This window comes from Lathyrus oleraceus, chromosome 1 (assembly GCF_024323335.1).
Source record: "Lathyrus oleraceus cultivar Zhongwan6 chromosome 1, CAAS_Psat_ZW6_1.0, whole genome shotgun sequence".
Lineage (NCBI taxonomy): Eukaryota > Viridiplantae > Streptophyta > Magnoliopsida > Fabales > Fabaceae > Lathyrus > Lathyrus oleraceus.
This window is the reverse complement of record NC_066579.1, coordinates 329,339,983-329,357,613: the sequence shown is the minus strand read 5'-3', so window position 1 is coordinate 329,357,613 and position 17,631 is coordinate 329,339,983. Positions and strand designations below refer to the sequence as shown.

Sequence of the window (17,631 nt, the reverse complement as noted above, 5' to 3'; positions counted from 1 at the left end):
CCCAATGTCTGCGGTCAAGAGACATTTGTTAAAGAATGGAGTTTTTCCTGGTTGTGATAATTATTGTGCTGCTTGTACTGTAACTGCAAATGGGTGTGTAATATTGAGGGAGACAGATCAGGAAATGATGGATGAGGGAAGTCTCCGATTCGAGAAAGTTGCTTTGGAGAATAAGGATATTTCAACGATAACCATTTATTTCGATCCTGTCCACTTGTCAGGACCGGCAGATGCGACTCCAATTACCATCATGGTACCTGGACCTATTCCGTATAAAAGTGATGGTGTTGTGCCCTAGGACTATGGTGGTGATGTGTATTGCAATGGGAAAAAGAAAGAAGATCATGTTGCAGTTGATACCACCGTTTCAAAGGTGGACAATGCCGGGCTTAGTGGTTTCACTCGCAGCGGGAGGTTGTTTGCACCTAACACGTTGAGAGGTGGTGGTGTAAAAAAGAACAGAGAGATAAGGCCGAGGCTTTAGCCAGGAAAAAGGAAAGCAGGTGGTGAATGAGGATACTCCTAGAGCGGTACAGGCGCCTGTTGAGCCGGAAAATGAGTTTGACGCTGAAGCCGAGGAGTTTTTGAGAATTATTAAGAAGTCTGAGTACAAACTTGTTGATCATTTGCAGCAGACTCCATCCAAAATTTTGATCTTATCTTTGCTGTTGAGTTCAGAAGGTCATAGAGATGCTTTGTTGAAGATCTTGAAGAGGGCCTACGTCCTGCAGGAGATTACAGTCAATCAATTAGAAATAGTGGTATCGAGTGTCAATGCCAGCCATGGGTTGGGTTTCACTGATCTCGATCTTACTATGGACGGGCGCAATCACAATAAGGCACTACACATTTCGATGGAGTGTAAAGGAGTTGTGCTTTCGCATATTTTGGTTGATACGGGCTCGTCACTCAATGTGTTGCCTAAGAAGGCCTTGGCTAAATTGGATTGTGAGGGATTGATTTTAAGGCCTACAGATCTGGTGGTTAAAGCGTTTGATGGCTGTAAAAGGGATGTGTTCGGGGAAGTTGAGCTCCCCGTAAAGATTGGTCCTGAGGTGTTCAAATCTGTGTTTTGTGTCATGGACATTCAGCCGGCGTACAGCTGTTTGTTGGGTCGTCCATGGATACATGCTGCTAGGGCAGTAACATCGACTCTACATCAGAAGTTAAAGTATATCTTGGACGGGCAAGTCATGACAGTTTGCGGTGAAGAGGATATTTTTGTCAGCCAGTTGTCATCATTTAAGTATGTGGAAATGGACGGTGAAATATTCGAAACACCAAGCCAGGCGTTTGAAACCGTCAAGGTGGAGAATGCCATTTTCGCCGAAAGAGAGAAGAAGTCGTCCATTGCTTCTTATAAACAGGTTGTGGAGGTGGTGAAAAGTGGAGAGGCCCCAGGTTGGGGAAGAGTGATAGATGTTGCGGTGAAGGAGGATAAGTTTGGGATTGGTTATCAGTCAGGCCCAGGCTCGTCTGGACAGAATGAAGGTCGTCGTCAACCGTTCACATTCACCAGTGCTGGAATGGTAGATCCGGGCCATATCTGTGATGTGGGTGAAGAGACTGACAGTGACTACGAGCTCGACTCGTGGATAAAACCGTGCGTACCAGGAATGGAGATCCAGAACTGGAAAGCCGAAAAGATCATCATTGTCACTCTGCGTGAAGAGTAGTATTTCTGTTTGTTAATTCTGTTTGCATGAAAGCCATACGTTTTGCCCGAAACGTAATGGTCCATTGTAAGGGTCCCCTCCTGTGTTTCATTTTGCAGTATTTGCATCATTAATAAACGGATGTTTTTCGCATTAAAAGCGGTGTTCTCTGTTTTTCATTTATTTTTGCAGTTAAAAAATAATGTAATAAAAATGGCAATGTTTATTTTTATCTTCCTTCCTTTTAATTTGTCTCGTTCCGACCCTAAAGCAATGCATGAATCAACATTCATGCAGATGCGGTTATGCTCCGGATCTCATTGACGACAATTCGGTTAAACCCATATATGACTTCGACAACCCGATCTATCACGCCGAAGAAGAAGGCGAAGAAGATTGTGAAATGCCGGAAGAGTTAGCCAGATGGTTGAAACAAGAGGAGAAGGTGATTCAACCGCACGAGGAGAAAGTTGAGATTGTTAATCTGGGCACCGAGGAGGTCAGAAAGGAAGTAAAAATTGGGGCCGCTTTGGAGATGAATGTCAAAAGCAGAATGGTAGCACTGCTGAAAGAGTATGTTGATATCTTCGCCTGGTCTTATCAAGATATGCCAGGGTTGGATACCAATATTGTTGTACACAAGTTGCCATTGAGAGAAGATTGTCCCCAGTAAAGCAGAAGTTGCGCAGAACTCGACCCGAGATGGCCATGAAAATCAAAGAGGAGGTACAGAAGCAGTTGGATGTTGGCTTCCTAGCTGTCACTAATTATCCACCTTGGGTCGCGAACATTGTGCCGGTACCGAAGAAGGATGGAAAGGTGAGGATGTGTGTGGACTACTGGGATTTGAACCGAGCTAGCCCGAAAGATGATTTCCCATTACCTCACATCGATGTGTTGGTAGATAATACAGCTCAATTCTCGGTGTTTTCCTTCATGGATGGCTTTTCTGGCTATAATCAAATTAAAGTGGCGCCAAATGATATGGAGAAAACAACGTTCATCACGCCATGGGGCACTTTTTGTTATAAGGTGATGCCATTCGGTCTCAAGAATGCTGGTGCCACGTATCAAAGAGCTATGGTGACCTTGTTTCATGATATGATTCATCATGAGATCGAATGCTATGTCGATGACATGATAGCGAAGTCACAAATAGAAGAGGGGCATCTGGTAGACTTGGCCAAGTTGTTTGACCGGTTGAGACAATTCAAGTTGAGGTTGAATCCGAATAAGTTCACTTTTGGAGTGCGGTCCGGCAAGTTGCTGGGGTTTATTGTAAGTGAAAGAGGAATCGAGGTTGATCCTGCTAAAGCAAAAGCGATACAAGAAATGCCTGAACCGAGGACAGAAAAAGAGGTTCGTGGTTTCTTAGGTAGATTGAACTACATTTCATGGTTCATATCTCATCTAACAACACGTGTGAACCCATATTCAAGTTGTTGAGAAAAGATCAAACGGTCAGGTGGAATGATGATTGCCAAGCGGCATTTGAAAAAATAAAAGAATATTTGCAGGAGCCTCCGATTCTGATGCCTCCTGTGGAGGGGCGACCGTTAATCCTGTACTTGACAGTCCTCGAGGGGTCTATGGGGTGTGTACTGGGGAAGCATGACGAGTCTGGTCGAAAAGAGCATGCAATTAACTACCTTAGCAAAAACTTTACCGACTGTGAAACAAGATATTCACTGCTCGAGAAAACTTGCTGCGCTTTGGCATGGGCTGCTCGCCGACTGAGACAATATATGCTGGTTCATACCACCTTGTTGATTTCCAAGATGGATCCGATCAAGTATATATTTGAGAAGCCAGCATTGACCGGACGGGTTGCGAGATGGCAAATGATTTTGACTGAATACGATATCCAGTACACATCTCAAAAAGCAATAAAGGGGAGTGTATTGTCTGATTACCTCGCCCAGAAACCCATTGAGGATTATCAACCAATGAAATTTGAGTTCCCCGATAAGGACATCATGTTTCTCAAATCGAAAGATTGTGAGGAACCTATTTCGGAGGAGGGGCCTGACCCTGAGTCCGAATGGATTCTGATGTTTGATGGGGCCGTTAACGTGAATGGTAGCGGAGTTGGTGCTGTTTTGGTTACGCCGAAGGGATCCCACATTCCTTTTGCTGCCCGACTAACATTTGAATGCACCAACAATGTGGTTGAATACGAATCTTGTATCTTGGGCGTCGAAGAGGCGATTGATTTGCGAATCAAGAACCTTGTTATTTATGGAGATTCAGCTTTGGTTGTGAACCAGGTTAACGGGAAATGGTATACGCATCAATCCCACTTAATTCCATACCGGGATTATACGAGGAGATTGTTGACGTTCTTCACCAAGGTGGAATTACACCACGTGCCGAGGGAAGAAAATCCTTTAGCAGATGCCTTGGCTACTCTAGCCGCTTTGATTAAAGTGTAGTGGTGGAATCAAGTTCCTAGTGTTGAGGTGGGACGGCTGGATAGACCGGCTTATGTGTTTGTTGTCGAATCAGTGCCTGATGATGAAAAGCCATGGTATTATGACATCAAGCATTATCTGGAGACCCAAGAGTATCCCGAGGGAGCGTCTAAGAAGGACCGAAAGACTCTGAGGAGGTTGGCCATGGCGTTCTATCTGAATGAAGATGGGGTTTTATACAAGAGGAATTTTGATTGGGTTTTGCTCAGATGTGTCGATGACAAAGAAGCAAGCCAATTGATGAAAGAGGTGCACGAGGGATCATTTGGTACCCACGCCAGCGGGAATGCGATGGTGAAAAGGTTGCTAAGGGCTGGATATTATTGGATGACAATGGAGGCTCAGTGTTTCAACTTCGTGCGAAAATGTCATAAATGCCAAATTTATGCTGGCAAGGTGCACGTGCCTCCAAACCCATTGAGTTTGATATCGTCTCCGTGGCCGTTTGCTATGTGGGGCATTGATATGATCGGAAAGATCGAGCCTACGGCTTCGAATGGGCACCGGTTCATATTAGTGGCTATTGATTACTTCACCAAGTGGGTGGAAGCGGCGTCTTATGCAAACGTGACGAAACAGGTCGTGGTCAGGTTCCTAAAAAGAGACATCATTTGCAGATATGGGGTTCCCGAAAGAATCATCACTGATAATGGTTCTAATCTTAAAAACAAGATGATGGTAGAACTGTGCCGGGAGTTCAAGATCGAGCATCACAATTCTTCTCCTTATCGTCCAAAGATGAATGGGGCGGTCGAGGCGGCTAATAAGAATATTAAGAAGATTGTGCAAAAAATGGTTGTGACCTATAAGGATTGGCACGAGATGTTGTCGTTTGCGTTGCATGGGTATCGAACCTCAGTGCGTACATCTATTGGGGCAACACCTTTCTCGCTTGTGTATGGGATGGAAGTTGTGCTACCAGTTGAGGTCCAGATTCCGTCATTGAGAGTCCTGATGGATGTGAAATTGGAAGAGGCTGAATGGATAAGGACTCGGTATGAAGAGTTGAGCCTGATTGAGGAAAAGAGGTTGGCGGCCATTTGTCATGGGCAGTTGTACCAGCAACGAATGAAGCGTGCTTTTGACCGAAGGGTGCGACCTCGTGTGTACCATGTGGGAGATATGGTGTTGAAAAGGATCCTTCCTCCTTAGAACGATCGTCGGGGCAAGTGGACACCCAATTATGAAGGTCCATTCGTGGTCAATAAGGTCTTCTCCGGCGGAGCCTTGTTGTTAACGACCATGGATGGTGAGGATTTTCCATCCCCTGTGAATGCGGACGCAGTTAAAAAATACTTCGTATAAGAGACCCGCTGGACGGAAAGAATAAAATAGTCCAGGCAAAAATGGGCAGCCCGGCGAACCCAAAAAAATGAAAATGAAAAAGGTTCGGGCAAAAATTAGGGATAAAAAAAAACTGTACACCCGGCAGGTCGAAAACCCCACAAGGGTGGCTTGGGCAAAAAAGGGTATCCCGGTGGACTGAAAACCCGAAAGGGCAGTCCAGGCAAAAGAGGGAGTGAAACGAACAACTGCGTCTAGCATGGTCGTTTGTACTTTGGATATGACACATGGATAATCTAAAAGCGGAGATCGGTCGGAAGCATCTTGTTTCGGAAGGCAGAAAGCGCGGAGAGTCTTGAGGACATATGGGTTGTAATCGGGTTGGAATTTGATGAGATCACGGGTTCACATTGCCATTAGGATAGATTTTCCTTTTGTGCGCAATTACCTCTTTTCAGGGATTGCTTCCTGTGTACTGCTCAGTTACGAGCCCCCTTTTTCAATCAATAAAATGCATATTCAGTCAAATAATTTTGTTTTTGTTTTCGTTACCGTTTGATTGCAAAAACATCTGTTTATTTTGATAAGAATCTTTGCATTTTGAGATATAGGGGTCTCTTCCAATGCATGCATAGAGGATTGAAACTTGAAATCTTATTCGGAAGGTTGAGTGACCTGGGTGTTGAAATTTTGGCGCGCCTGGGGCACGTTTTATCTGACGATCTCTTTTGCAGGTGTTGTTGGTTATTTTCACTCACTTGCAGGTTGTGGTGCGAAGCGTTTCTTTTTGACAAAAGATTCCTTTGAGGTCCAATCAGGGACGAGGAATTGAAGAATGGTGTAGAGACGACGAAAGAATTATGACAATCCTAGAGGATTAATCAAGAAGACTCTTCAAAGTCTAAAGACTGGAGAGTTGGCACGAATCTGTGGAGGTCGATTTTCTTGAAGTAGGGAGAAGTCGAGAATACTAGGTGATGAATCGGAAAAGACCGGATGAGTCTGGGAGCTCTCAAAAGTGAAAATTGACACTGTGGTTAGATGGGGAATACCAGTGTTCGACGAGTCGACGAGTGTTCCGTGTCAAATATTCCGTATCTCCTCAGCGGGTTCGAGGTCGGTGTTTCCTCAGCAGCCAGGCTTGAAGGTTGTTGTTCCCCCGGCAGGGGTGTGCGTTTGTAGATTTTCTTCCCCCAGCGGATCGAGTTCAGTGGAGGTCATCCTCAGTGAGGATTACTCTTTCCCCGACATCAGTGTTATCCCAAGCAGGGTTGGAGATTCGAGCGATATCGAGTTCCTCAACAGAGTTGCTCGTGTCGTCCCCTGAGGGGGATACTTTTTATGCATTCATCATTTAGAGAAGCATAGCATATTGCATAACTAATTGCGTAGCATTTCCATGGTTATGGAGCATTACGCTGTAAAACTCATGCATCGGCATTGCAAGCATAAGCTAGTCCCGAGCCGTGGTTACCGCTTAAGAGTTGGTTTAGCTGGTTGGTGAAGATGTTACTCTGAGGAGTTTGGCATAGTGATTTTGAATCAACAGTATTCCCCAGTAGCGCGATATTGGAGGAAGAGATTTCGTCGTGCGGAGATGGAAATGAAGATTGGAGCACGTTACACGATCAACGCGGAGATTGGGGTCCACCAGGAGAAAAGGAAGTGCTGGGCATTTTCTGAAGAACGGGGTTCAACTGGAGATGGAGACTGGAATTGAAGATTGTATCGGGATGAGGTCCTCAGGATTGTCTTCTGATCATGTGTCACCTTAGACTTTGGCGAGGCCAAGAGAAGTCGTTATGGGTGTCTTCAAGGGAAGAAATGCACATGTTACCTTCCTGTTATGAAGGTGTGCCCTCTGGTATGTCGCCATCAGAGTGGTGTTGGTGTTATTTCCGACGTTGCCAACGGAATTATCACAAGAGAATGGAGAACGGGGTTCAAATGGAGAAAAGGAGACACCGGGTGTCTTCTGGAGAATGGGGTTCACAACGACGATCAAGAGTTATCGTCAGGAAATTGGGGTTCAAATGGAGAACAGGGTTCATTATTTGGCAGCAAGACTGAGATGAAGTTGTCGGGGTTCAAATGCGGTGATCGGGGATCATCCGCGCGAAAGAAAAATATTTGTGTAGGGGTCCAAGAAAAATCAAAGAAGTTTTTGGGGTTCAAGAAAAGCAAAAAATAATGACAAAAAGAAAATTTCCAGTGGAGCGCAAATTGTTCGTTTGTTCTTGGTATTCAACCACTCTTCACCCTGATCATCTGAAAGCCGGGGCTGTTCATATCGACAGGTTCACAGTGGATTGAATAGGGGCAGCTGTAAGACCTTAAAGTTTTCCCTCCTCTTCTTGGGACTAGTTTGGGACATTGCATTTCATGTTTTAGGGCATTAGGCATTGCATTTTTGCATCTCATATGAAAATGAGAACGTCATCCTCCAAAGTCTTTTCAAAAGATGGGGAAGTTAGGTGATTCAAGCCTGAGGGTCTCTATGAATTGATCATCGACCATCTGAGGGTATGGGCTCCAATTTGGTTTCTTGATTCTTCAAAGGTATTGAGCATCATCTTATCTGAAAGGGTATATCACCATCATCATGGTTCTATCATCATCAAGGGTTTCAGAGTTCATCCTCAAGTTCTTTTGGATTAGGGTTGTGGCCTCTGGTCAAGCCTAGTCAATGCATTTCTTCCAACTAGGGTTTCTCAAATAGATGAGGTATTTTCTTGGGATGAGGATCACATGATTATTATAAGGAGCTTACATGAGCTAGGGTTTCATTTTGAAGCAATTTCACCAAGTGGTAGAGGCTCAAGTTGGTCAAGACATTTCAAGGTCATTTGAGGACCAAAAGTCAATTGTGCAGTCAACTGAGGGCTATGAGGTGGGGAAATGAGTTGGGACACCTCAATCATGTTCAAATGGGGTCTATTCATCATTTTAAGCATCCATCTTGAAGATTCAAAGGTCATGGCAAAAGTTACTAAAAATGGAAAATGACCTATAATTCAAAGTTTCCAAATTTAACAAGTTTTTGGTCCACTTTCAACTTGACTTTCCAATATCAAAGGAGTGTCAAATGGATTTTTGGTGAACATGAAAGTTGTATATCTTTGTCTCCCCTTTCCAAAAAGTCCTAATTCATGTCCATATGATGAATGGTTGAGGAGTTATGGTCATTTGATCACAAAGTGTGCATGGAAATTCAAAATGGCATAACTTTTGATGCAATGCTTCAAATTGGTTCATTCTTTTTGCAAAGTGTTTCTCATGTTCAAGGCATCTCAAAATGACATCATTTGGCTCAATTGTGCAAGCTAAGCCTCAAGGGATCATGGTCAAAAGTCACATTATTTCACATTTGTTCTAAGGATGATATCATGCTACAAATCAAGATTCACAAAGAACCAAGGCAAGGCTTCACTTCAGCTTTCTTCATAGACCATGTTTGAGTAAAAATGAGCCATTGCCATGCATGAGAGAGGCGTGTATGTTCCTTGCTTCACACATGTTCAAAATGAAGTAAATCTTCACCATTCATTCTTGGCTTAAGATGCAAGCAAAACAACCTTCAAATCTTGACCCTTGGTTGCTCTTGAGTGGATTAAGATCCTAGCATGGGGCTGAGCACGTGCATTATGGCCATAGGAACTCCATTTGCATTTTTGCAATTTGCATAACAACTCACTAATCATGATTAGTAAGTGGCTAAAATGATTACCAGTGTTATTAGCAAGAAGTATAAATAGGGAAACCCTAATCACAAGCTTCATAACTAACTTTTCAGATCTAGAATTCAAGAAACTCTCTCAAAATCTCTCTCTTAGAATTTGCATTTTCTTCACACAACACTCAAAGATTATTGCAGATTCTTGATCCTCATACTTCATTGAGCAAGAATCATCCATCGTTTGTTGCAATTCCTCAAGAAATCAAGCAGTTCAAGTGCATTATCATGATGATCGGATTTAGAAATTGAGGCGCAATCAAGAGGTTTCAGCCGTTTCTTTTTGCATAAAGCTTCAAAGGAAGTTCAAAGGAGTTGATCTGGAGCAGCTGAGCTCGTGAGATCGTGATTTCAGAGATCTCCAATTTCAGGTGACTCCATTTTCACTCTCTCCTTTTGCTGTTTTTAGGTTATAGAATGGAAAATCGTGATGTGTAGGTCATGGATATATGATTAGAATTGAGATTGAGTGAGTATTAAGGATTTCATGTTGACTGGAAGTTTGGATCTGGAAACTTATTCTCTTCGAATTGCAAAACCTAGGAAGAATTAGGAGAATCTAAGGGATATTTGGAATCAACATGGAAAAATGAGTGGAATAGTGGTGGTCTGGTGAAATTCTGGGAAATTTAGGGTGGCGCCGCCGTGGGAGCCACCGGGGACTCGTCGGGGAAGACGACTGGAGCGGAGCTCCGGCGTCTGTGTTGTAATTAGGGTTTAGCTGAGTGGGCGCCATGTGGTGCAATGCGTGGCAATTCGATTGGATGAGATTTGTTGACTGGGGCCACGCGAGCGTTGAACGCTGACTGGGGTGGGTGACTGGATTAATGAAACGGTGCGTTTCATTAGTTTGAACATGGACCGTTGATCTCAGATGCGCGCCAGATCCAATGGCCTGTGATTTTCCTGATTTAATTCAAATATTCATTCCCTCTTTTTCTTTTTTATATTTCAATTATTTTTGTCATTTTGTTTAATTCATAAAAAATCCAAAAATTGTCCAATTGAGTCCCAATTTTTTTCATAGTTTTGTATTTGTGTCTACTTTTTATGGTGTTGAATTCAAGAATTTTTATATCTGGATTTTTATGTGGGAATTTTTGAATCAATATTGTGCCAATTTGACCTAGTGCATTCAATGTATTCTGAAATCCTCAATTTTGAACCATTTGATACACACTTTTGCATACATGACATTCATACATGAAATGAATTATTGGTCACTGGTTTGGATTTTTTCTCACATGTTATCATCATTTTTGACACATAGAGAAAAATGTGACAATTTGTGTCACATTTTTGACATTGAATTGGTGCATTTTTGTTCACATAGCATTTACATCATTTTGGACTTGATCTTTTGCATATTGAACATTCATGGCATAAAGAACTTATATAAAAAATCTCAAAGTCATTGCATGCATTTCTGATTTGATATGAATTTTCTAAGTTGGAAGTTCATTTTGTGCATATGTTTGGTCATTACATTACATAGGCAAGTTGGGGCACTTGATCATTGATTTGATGCTGGTCTTTTTGAGGACATTGGAGGGAGTGTTTGAATGTGTGATGTGAAAAAGGATAGGTCCTGGATTGGTCATTTGGTTAGGTTTTGAATCTTGTCTTTGTACTAGGGTTTTGACCCAATTTTAGGGTTTGCTCTTGGTCTATTCTTTGACTTGGTTTGGGGTCTTCTTTGTAGTGTGAGCCTTTGCCTCTTTTTCATTGGTTTGATACCTGGTTTGTGAGTCTTAAGTCATTTGATTGGTGCATTCATTCAAGTCATACACTATTTGGTACTTATTTGAAGGTTGGGAACACAAGTGAATTCTCAAGGAGACTTATGAGGTATTGAGGGATTGGAGGTTCTTATTGGTATGAGATGAATTGATGGGCTTATAAATTGGATTTGTGACTCATTAGAGATTATTTTAGAAGCATGATCTTACTGACTTGTGAGCTTTGGAATGGTTTGAGGCTTGTGGTGACTTGTTGAAGTGATTTAGGCCCATTTTGGAGCTTTTGAAGCAATTGTATGGTATTTGAAGTATGGTGGATCTTTGGCCATGGTGATTGATGTTTAGGGGTTCATATGGTTATGTTTGGGGCTTGTGATCATTGATTGGAGTTTATTTGGGGTTCTCAGATCCTTTAGAGGCTTTAAGAAGTGTTTGAAGAGGTATGAAGCCATTGTGAGCAAGTTTTGAGTGCAAGCTTGTTCTACTTGGGATTTCAAGGGGTTTATGGTTGATTTTGGATCACTGGAGTATAGATTATTGGGTGGTCATTTGAAGGACCCTACTTCTGACTTGGAGTGATTTTGATTCAATTCATCTCATGCCATTGTTTGTTTATGCTTTGTTGTGTTGATTGGATGTACATAAACTAACTTTGTCTCTTGTTTCAGGTTTGGATACTCATCATTGATGATTGGGTTTGGTCTCACCTTGTGAGATACAAAATGCATTGAGTTCTGACCTATTTTGTTTTGCAGGGTTTTAATTTGATGTGGTGAGCTCATGAGCTCATTTGAGTGCTAGGGCATTTATGCATTGAATTGTGTAACTGTTAGAGGGTTTCACTGCTTGTCTTCTGGTTTTATGACTGAAGTACTAACTGTTTAGTCTTTGTACATGTACCTTAGTTGCTTACTTGCTTTAGCTCTTTCTTGAGCATTGGATTGTGGTTGACACACCACTCAGGTAGTTAGCTTCTTACTTCATGTAGTCTGAAGTCCTGTCACATTTTTGGCAGGCATTTTGCTGGCAAGTCCTCCTTCAGAGGCTCTGTTTGTGTTTGTTTAAAATTGTGCCCAAAGACCTCCAAGAAGAGGCATGTGTTATATTTGATAAGACCTCCAAGAGAAGAGGCAATTGACGGAAGGTAGGGATCTGTAACCGATTCCCCGTTATTCAGTGTGTCGTTATTTATGCTCGCACTACATGCTGATGCTTCTAAACATGTGCCCCAGATCTTTGTCCAGAGTCTGTCAAGTGGAAAAGGATCCCACTTTCTGGATCCCCACGCTTTCTGTGTCATGAGCTCACCCTGGCCAGGGTTAAGAGCATGAGGTCTCATCCTCATTTAGAGTTTGATCAGCTTCACCCTGACGTTCAATGTTAGTGGTTAAGAGCTACAGGTTACCCCTTACAGTTTGGCTTGTTTGTCGAGGTTGACATGACCCCTCTTAACTAAAGTCCACCCATTGTTTGAGCCTCTTGTATGGATATAGTGTGTGATGGTTGTTTACTTGCGTTGGTGTGTTTATTTGCTTTCCTCTTCTCATCTCCATTTCTGTAGGAGTCGTACGATTAACTTCAGAGGAAGTTGAACGTATGTAGAGTTTAGACTTGAGTTGACTCGCTTCCAGGATGAGTTAAGTTCTTGTTAGAGACCTCAATTTAGGGATATTGATTGCATGACAACTATTAGGCTCGAGTCTTAGTCTCCCTATTAGTTTGTTGTTTCCCTGGTCTCTGGTTAGGAGAGTGTTTTACCCCTGGTAAGGGGAACTACGTCGCCCTAATTCTCATACCAGATAAGATACGTAGGCAGGAGGTTGAGGGCAATCTCTCCGGGCATCCTTTTCTTTGTTTTTGCGTGTGTTCACCCGTGTTCTCAAATTGTGTTTACCGTTTCGTGTCTCTGTTTATGGCATTTGCTTTCTTTGGTGTGAGTACCCATTTGTTCAGCGCGTGTGTGCATTGTATGTTCATACCTTGGGGGATTTCTCATGTTATCCGTTCGGGGTTCATTGGTGATGATTGTATTTCATATCTTCGGGGTTCATTAGTAATGATTGTATTTCATATTGGGGTTCATCTTCGGGGTTCATTGGTGATGATTGTATTTCATATTGGGGTTCATCTTCGGGGTTCATTGGTGATGATTGTATTTCATATTGGGGTTCATCTTCAGGGTTCATTGGTGATGATTGTATTTCATATTGGGGTTCATCTTCGGGGTTCATTTGTGATGATTGTTATTCACTTGGGGTTCATATTGGGGTTCATTTATGACGATGGTTATTCACTTGGGGTTCATCTTTGGGTATTTGGTTACTTTGTTGGGGTTCGTTCTGATAACCTTTTTCTTTGGTGTTCGCTGGTTAGCGTTTGTTATTGCTGGGAGTCGGGTGTAAGTCCATGTATTGGCATTCTGTTTCCTTTTGGGAGTTTCTTTTGATGTCTCAGCGTCCCTTTTTGGGTGTCTTGTTTCGGCGTGCGTTAGCCGAGCTACGAGTGCTCTGATTCTCCTCTGGATAAAGAAGATACGTAGGCATAGGACGCGATGTCCTAGCGAGCATGTCCCCTTTTCCCGAACTACGTTGACTCTGATGTTTGTTTCTGACAAACTACGTAGGCCCAGGATGCAACATCCTGCCGAGTCCACTTCCTCCGTCTTCTTTCTCTCCCCCATCTATTTATCGTTCCAGTTTGTGCAGTTTCTTTGAGCAGTTTATTAGCAGCCTTTTCCTTTCCTTTGAGCTATCTTTTGAGCGTGGATCCCGTCGAGTACGGCGGACGTGATGGGGTGCTAATCCTTCCCCTTGCGTAACCGACTCCCGTACCTTGTAATCTCTGGTCGTAAGACCGTTCCTTTCCCTTTCTTAGGTTAGTCCTGCGCTCCCTTTCCGACATAGGATGAATAGCATCGGTGGCGGCTCTATATTCCCCACCGGTTATTTTTCGCGTTGCGACACCTACATAAATTGAAGCATCAGGAACAAGCAAAGAACCGGTTAAGAGTTGGAGATTGTGCTTCATATTATTTATGTATTATCCATTCATTCAGACTTCGAACAAGCCTTAGGTTGAATCCCGACATGGGCGAGTAGGGATTCCAAGACAGTTTCAAGCAACTTCTTCGGGCCGATTACTCATTCGCTTTGTTACGAAAGAAGTTGCAAGGTGATAGATGCGCAACCTTTGATCCAATTCAGCTTCAAGGGCTTTACCATCCATCCCGGTTAAGGAATGATAGGTCTACATTCTGGTCTACCCGTACGTGACAGAATTGTGCATAGTTCGTATGTCATCCCGCTTCCTAAGCCCGATCTTTCTCTGTCTGGGTTCGTCTAGCTTTGCATTGCTTTCCTGGCTTAGACTGGGTTAATTTCCCCCCTTTAAAAGCCCCATACCTTACTAGAGCCCCCCTAACAAGACCACAACTCAATTAAGTTCGCCTTCTGTCCTCCACTACCAAAAGACGTGGAGACCTATTTCTCTCGTCAGCTCCTTACCTAAGGTTACCTTCATGTCACATCCTTGAACTCGCTTAAGGAAATCCCGAGCTCCAACACTCGAAAATAGTAGCTACACAACAACAAGACAATGAGGCCTACAGACCCCCATGACTATTAATAAAGCACAGATCTTTCCTCATATCTACCTAACCAATTCCAATTGAGCGCGTGAAAATGCAAGATGGAGGCCTTTCAGAATGAAAGGAAGATCATCCCTGGGGAAAGAGATCGGCAATTCGCTCAGGCGGTTAGTTAGTTGTAATTTAGTAGGCAGTTCTTCTCTTTGCCTTTCAGCCGGCTAGTCCGCTTATCCTTCTGTGAGCGGAGATGGTTATACAGGAAGTGTTGTGGCTTTGGTGGAAGGCTGGGAAGATCCTTGTTTGGGTTTGGTAGACTCTTAGTTTGGGACGATCTTTCCGGTTTAGGAATTTACTATGGAATTCGGTCATTCGGGTAAGAACTTAAGGCATTGAAAGATGTGAACCAAATCATTTAAGTGTCCACGTATTGGCTTCGATTCTGGCAGAAGCGGGATGGCACTCTATTACATAGATAGACAGAAGAGGGCCTAGCTGGCTTGACCTAGAGAATAATGTTGAGTTGAGGAAAAGAAGCGTTCCCAATTTAAATATTTTCCTATCGATGTAGTCTTCTCTTCTCTGTCCTGCTCCCTGTAAAAGGGCGAAGCGGAAATTGAATAAAAAATAAGAAAGTTGGTAGATTCAAGCTACCCTAGTAGCGTAGATCCCGTCCCTCCCAGTTCACAGATGTAGTTGCGTGTAGTTAACTTTTTTCTTCGAGATTGGCTTGGTGTTAAGTGTACCGCTTGTGTAGCCTATGTGAAGCAAACAAGCAAGGGATTGAGCTGCGCGAAAGCCGCGTTCGCGCATTCGTTTTCTTGTTGGGTACAAGATCGAAAAGAATGCCCGTATGTCGAGATACATGGTTTTTCGAGAAAAGGTCCCATCCTTTAATATCATGATTGGGTCGACCAAGCCAGATCATGAGTGAATAGAAAATCGAAAACGTACATAGCTATTCCAGCTGAAATACTTGGAATAATTCTACCACTTCTACTAGGAGTAGCCTTTTTAGTGCTAGCTGAACGTAAAGTAGTGGCTTTTGTGCAACGTCGAAAGGGTCCTGATGTAGTGGGATCGTTCGGATTGTTACAAACCTCTAGCAGATGGTTTGAAATTGATTCTAAAAGAACCTATTTCACCAAGTAGTGCTAATTTCTCCCTTTTTGGAATGGCTCCAGTGGCTACATTTATGTTAAGTCTGGTCGCTCGAGCCGTTGTACCTTTTGATTGTGGTATGGTATTGTCAGATTCGAACATAGGGATACTTTATTTGTTTGCAATATCTTCGTTAGGTGTTTATGGAATTATTACAACAGGTTGGTCTAGTAATTAGGGGGCGGCCGTTCGGTCGCCTATGATACTAGGACCAATAGGTCAAAAATGGGTTTGGGCCACAGGTGTTGAACAATCTACTCTACACAGGTGTAGGCTTACAGGGCTAGGGCTCATAAAGCCTTTCTTTCTTTCAAAAATAGGGCCCTGGTCGGTCACTTTTCTGGGCCGGGATCGATAGATAAGTGGAAGTCATAAAAAAGAGATATTTATCTTCGCACCTAAGATCAAGAGGAAGGGTAGCTTGTCAAGCTGGCCTATATAAAATATATTATTCATTATTATAGAATCTTTTAGAAAAATCTATAGAAAAAGATTCACTGTCTTTTAACCGGCTGTTCTTCTTTGTCAACGCTACTAAGGACCTATGGGTTAGCCTACTAATGTATTGTATAGTAGGGTATAGTAGGCGAGCGAGTTAGCGAAGACGCTTAGGCTAATAGATAAGAGAGCGTCAGTGTGTAGCCTTCATTCTACCACGCTACGCAAAGGTTACGAAGTCACTTAGCTCGACGTTAGGAGAGTCAAGGGGGAAGGCCATACCTACATAGAAGAACCGTTGTTCGCTGACTTTCTAAGGTCTAACCTAACCTTTCACTCCCCTACTGAAAAGGGGAACAAAGCCGCTTTGCACCGCTGATAGACTACTTAAGATTCAATTCAAAAGGCCCTACTTAGTTTCGCAAGCCTTTGTCATTGTCAGTCAACTAAGTAGGGCCTGATGCCCCCTACTAATCCGTAAATCTTAGGAGCATGCCGCAACACAACAAAAGGATGGTCCCCTATGCATTTCATTAATTAAGGAAGGGAAAAAAAAGTACCCCATCATGGTGAACCTCTCCTTGTGATCGGGATGAGGTATATGCCTCCCATCTCATTGGGGGGAGGATCAAATCGGAGTTTCCTTAGGTAGCCACCGACCTACAGTTATCCTTAAACTTCTGTGCTTGGTGGAGAAGAAGCGAACAAAGGTACGCTCGCTTGCTGTCTTCTTCTCTGCCGCGAACTGGGATCGCTCGCCAGCTAGGTCAGATTGAAGCAAGAATTTTTTAGAACATATTACCCATATTCGGGGACAAGGGGCAGAACGACCTATCGATCTGCTTACTGTAGCCCAGGAATAAAAACGTCGTCTAGGCGTTCCTTGTTGCTTTGATCTCCCCGACGCCTAGGACGTTGTCTGGGCCAAGAGCCATAATTAATTGTTGTTTATGTTTGGTTGTTTTTTTCTTGTTGTTGATACCGACAAGACCAGCCAAATGATGTCTGTTGGTTGGTAGTGAGAGGACTCGTAGTACTTGCATACCCAAAAGAAAAGGAGACGTTGATTAAAAAATAATCATTTTCTTTTCTTACTCTCCCTTAGCAGCCAGTGGGAAAGGAGTCTATCTATTTGCCTAGCTTTGGTAGATTTCCCCCAACGCAATCCCTAGAAATTACACGAATCCCTTGGTGGATAAGTCCGATGACTCAGCAGCAGTGCGGAATGGAGTTTATCATCTGGTGGATCTGATCTTTAGGGGGCAATACATACCAAAAGGTGCTTTAGTGATATTTGATGGTCTGAACAAGGAACTCTGTGTGGGGATCCATCTTGTTGTTATTCGCATTGTTCACCTTGGTCTCCAATCTGGTTGTTTTGCGCTTTATATTTAGGGGCGTACGCCTGGAACAGTCGTACGCCTGGAAAGAGTATCCGAAAAAAACTGTAACGTATCAGGGTCGTACGCTTGGAACAGTCGTACAATTTTGGCGATTCAAAAAGGAGTATATCCCTCTCCCTTAGTGTCTTTCCACTTCCCTCGTTCAGGAACAAACCCTTCGCCTA

General features: G+C 43.1%; 1 pseudogene; it reads left to right on the top strand.

Annotated features, from left to right (window-relative positions):
- The first annotated feature begins 1,193 nt into the window (after positions 1–1,193).
- On the top strand, positions 1,194–16,970 carry LOC127105182 (NADH-ubiquinone oxidoreductase chain 1-like; annotated as a pseudogene).
- The last annotated feature ends 661 nt before the right edge of the window (positions 16,971–17,631 follow it).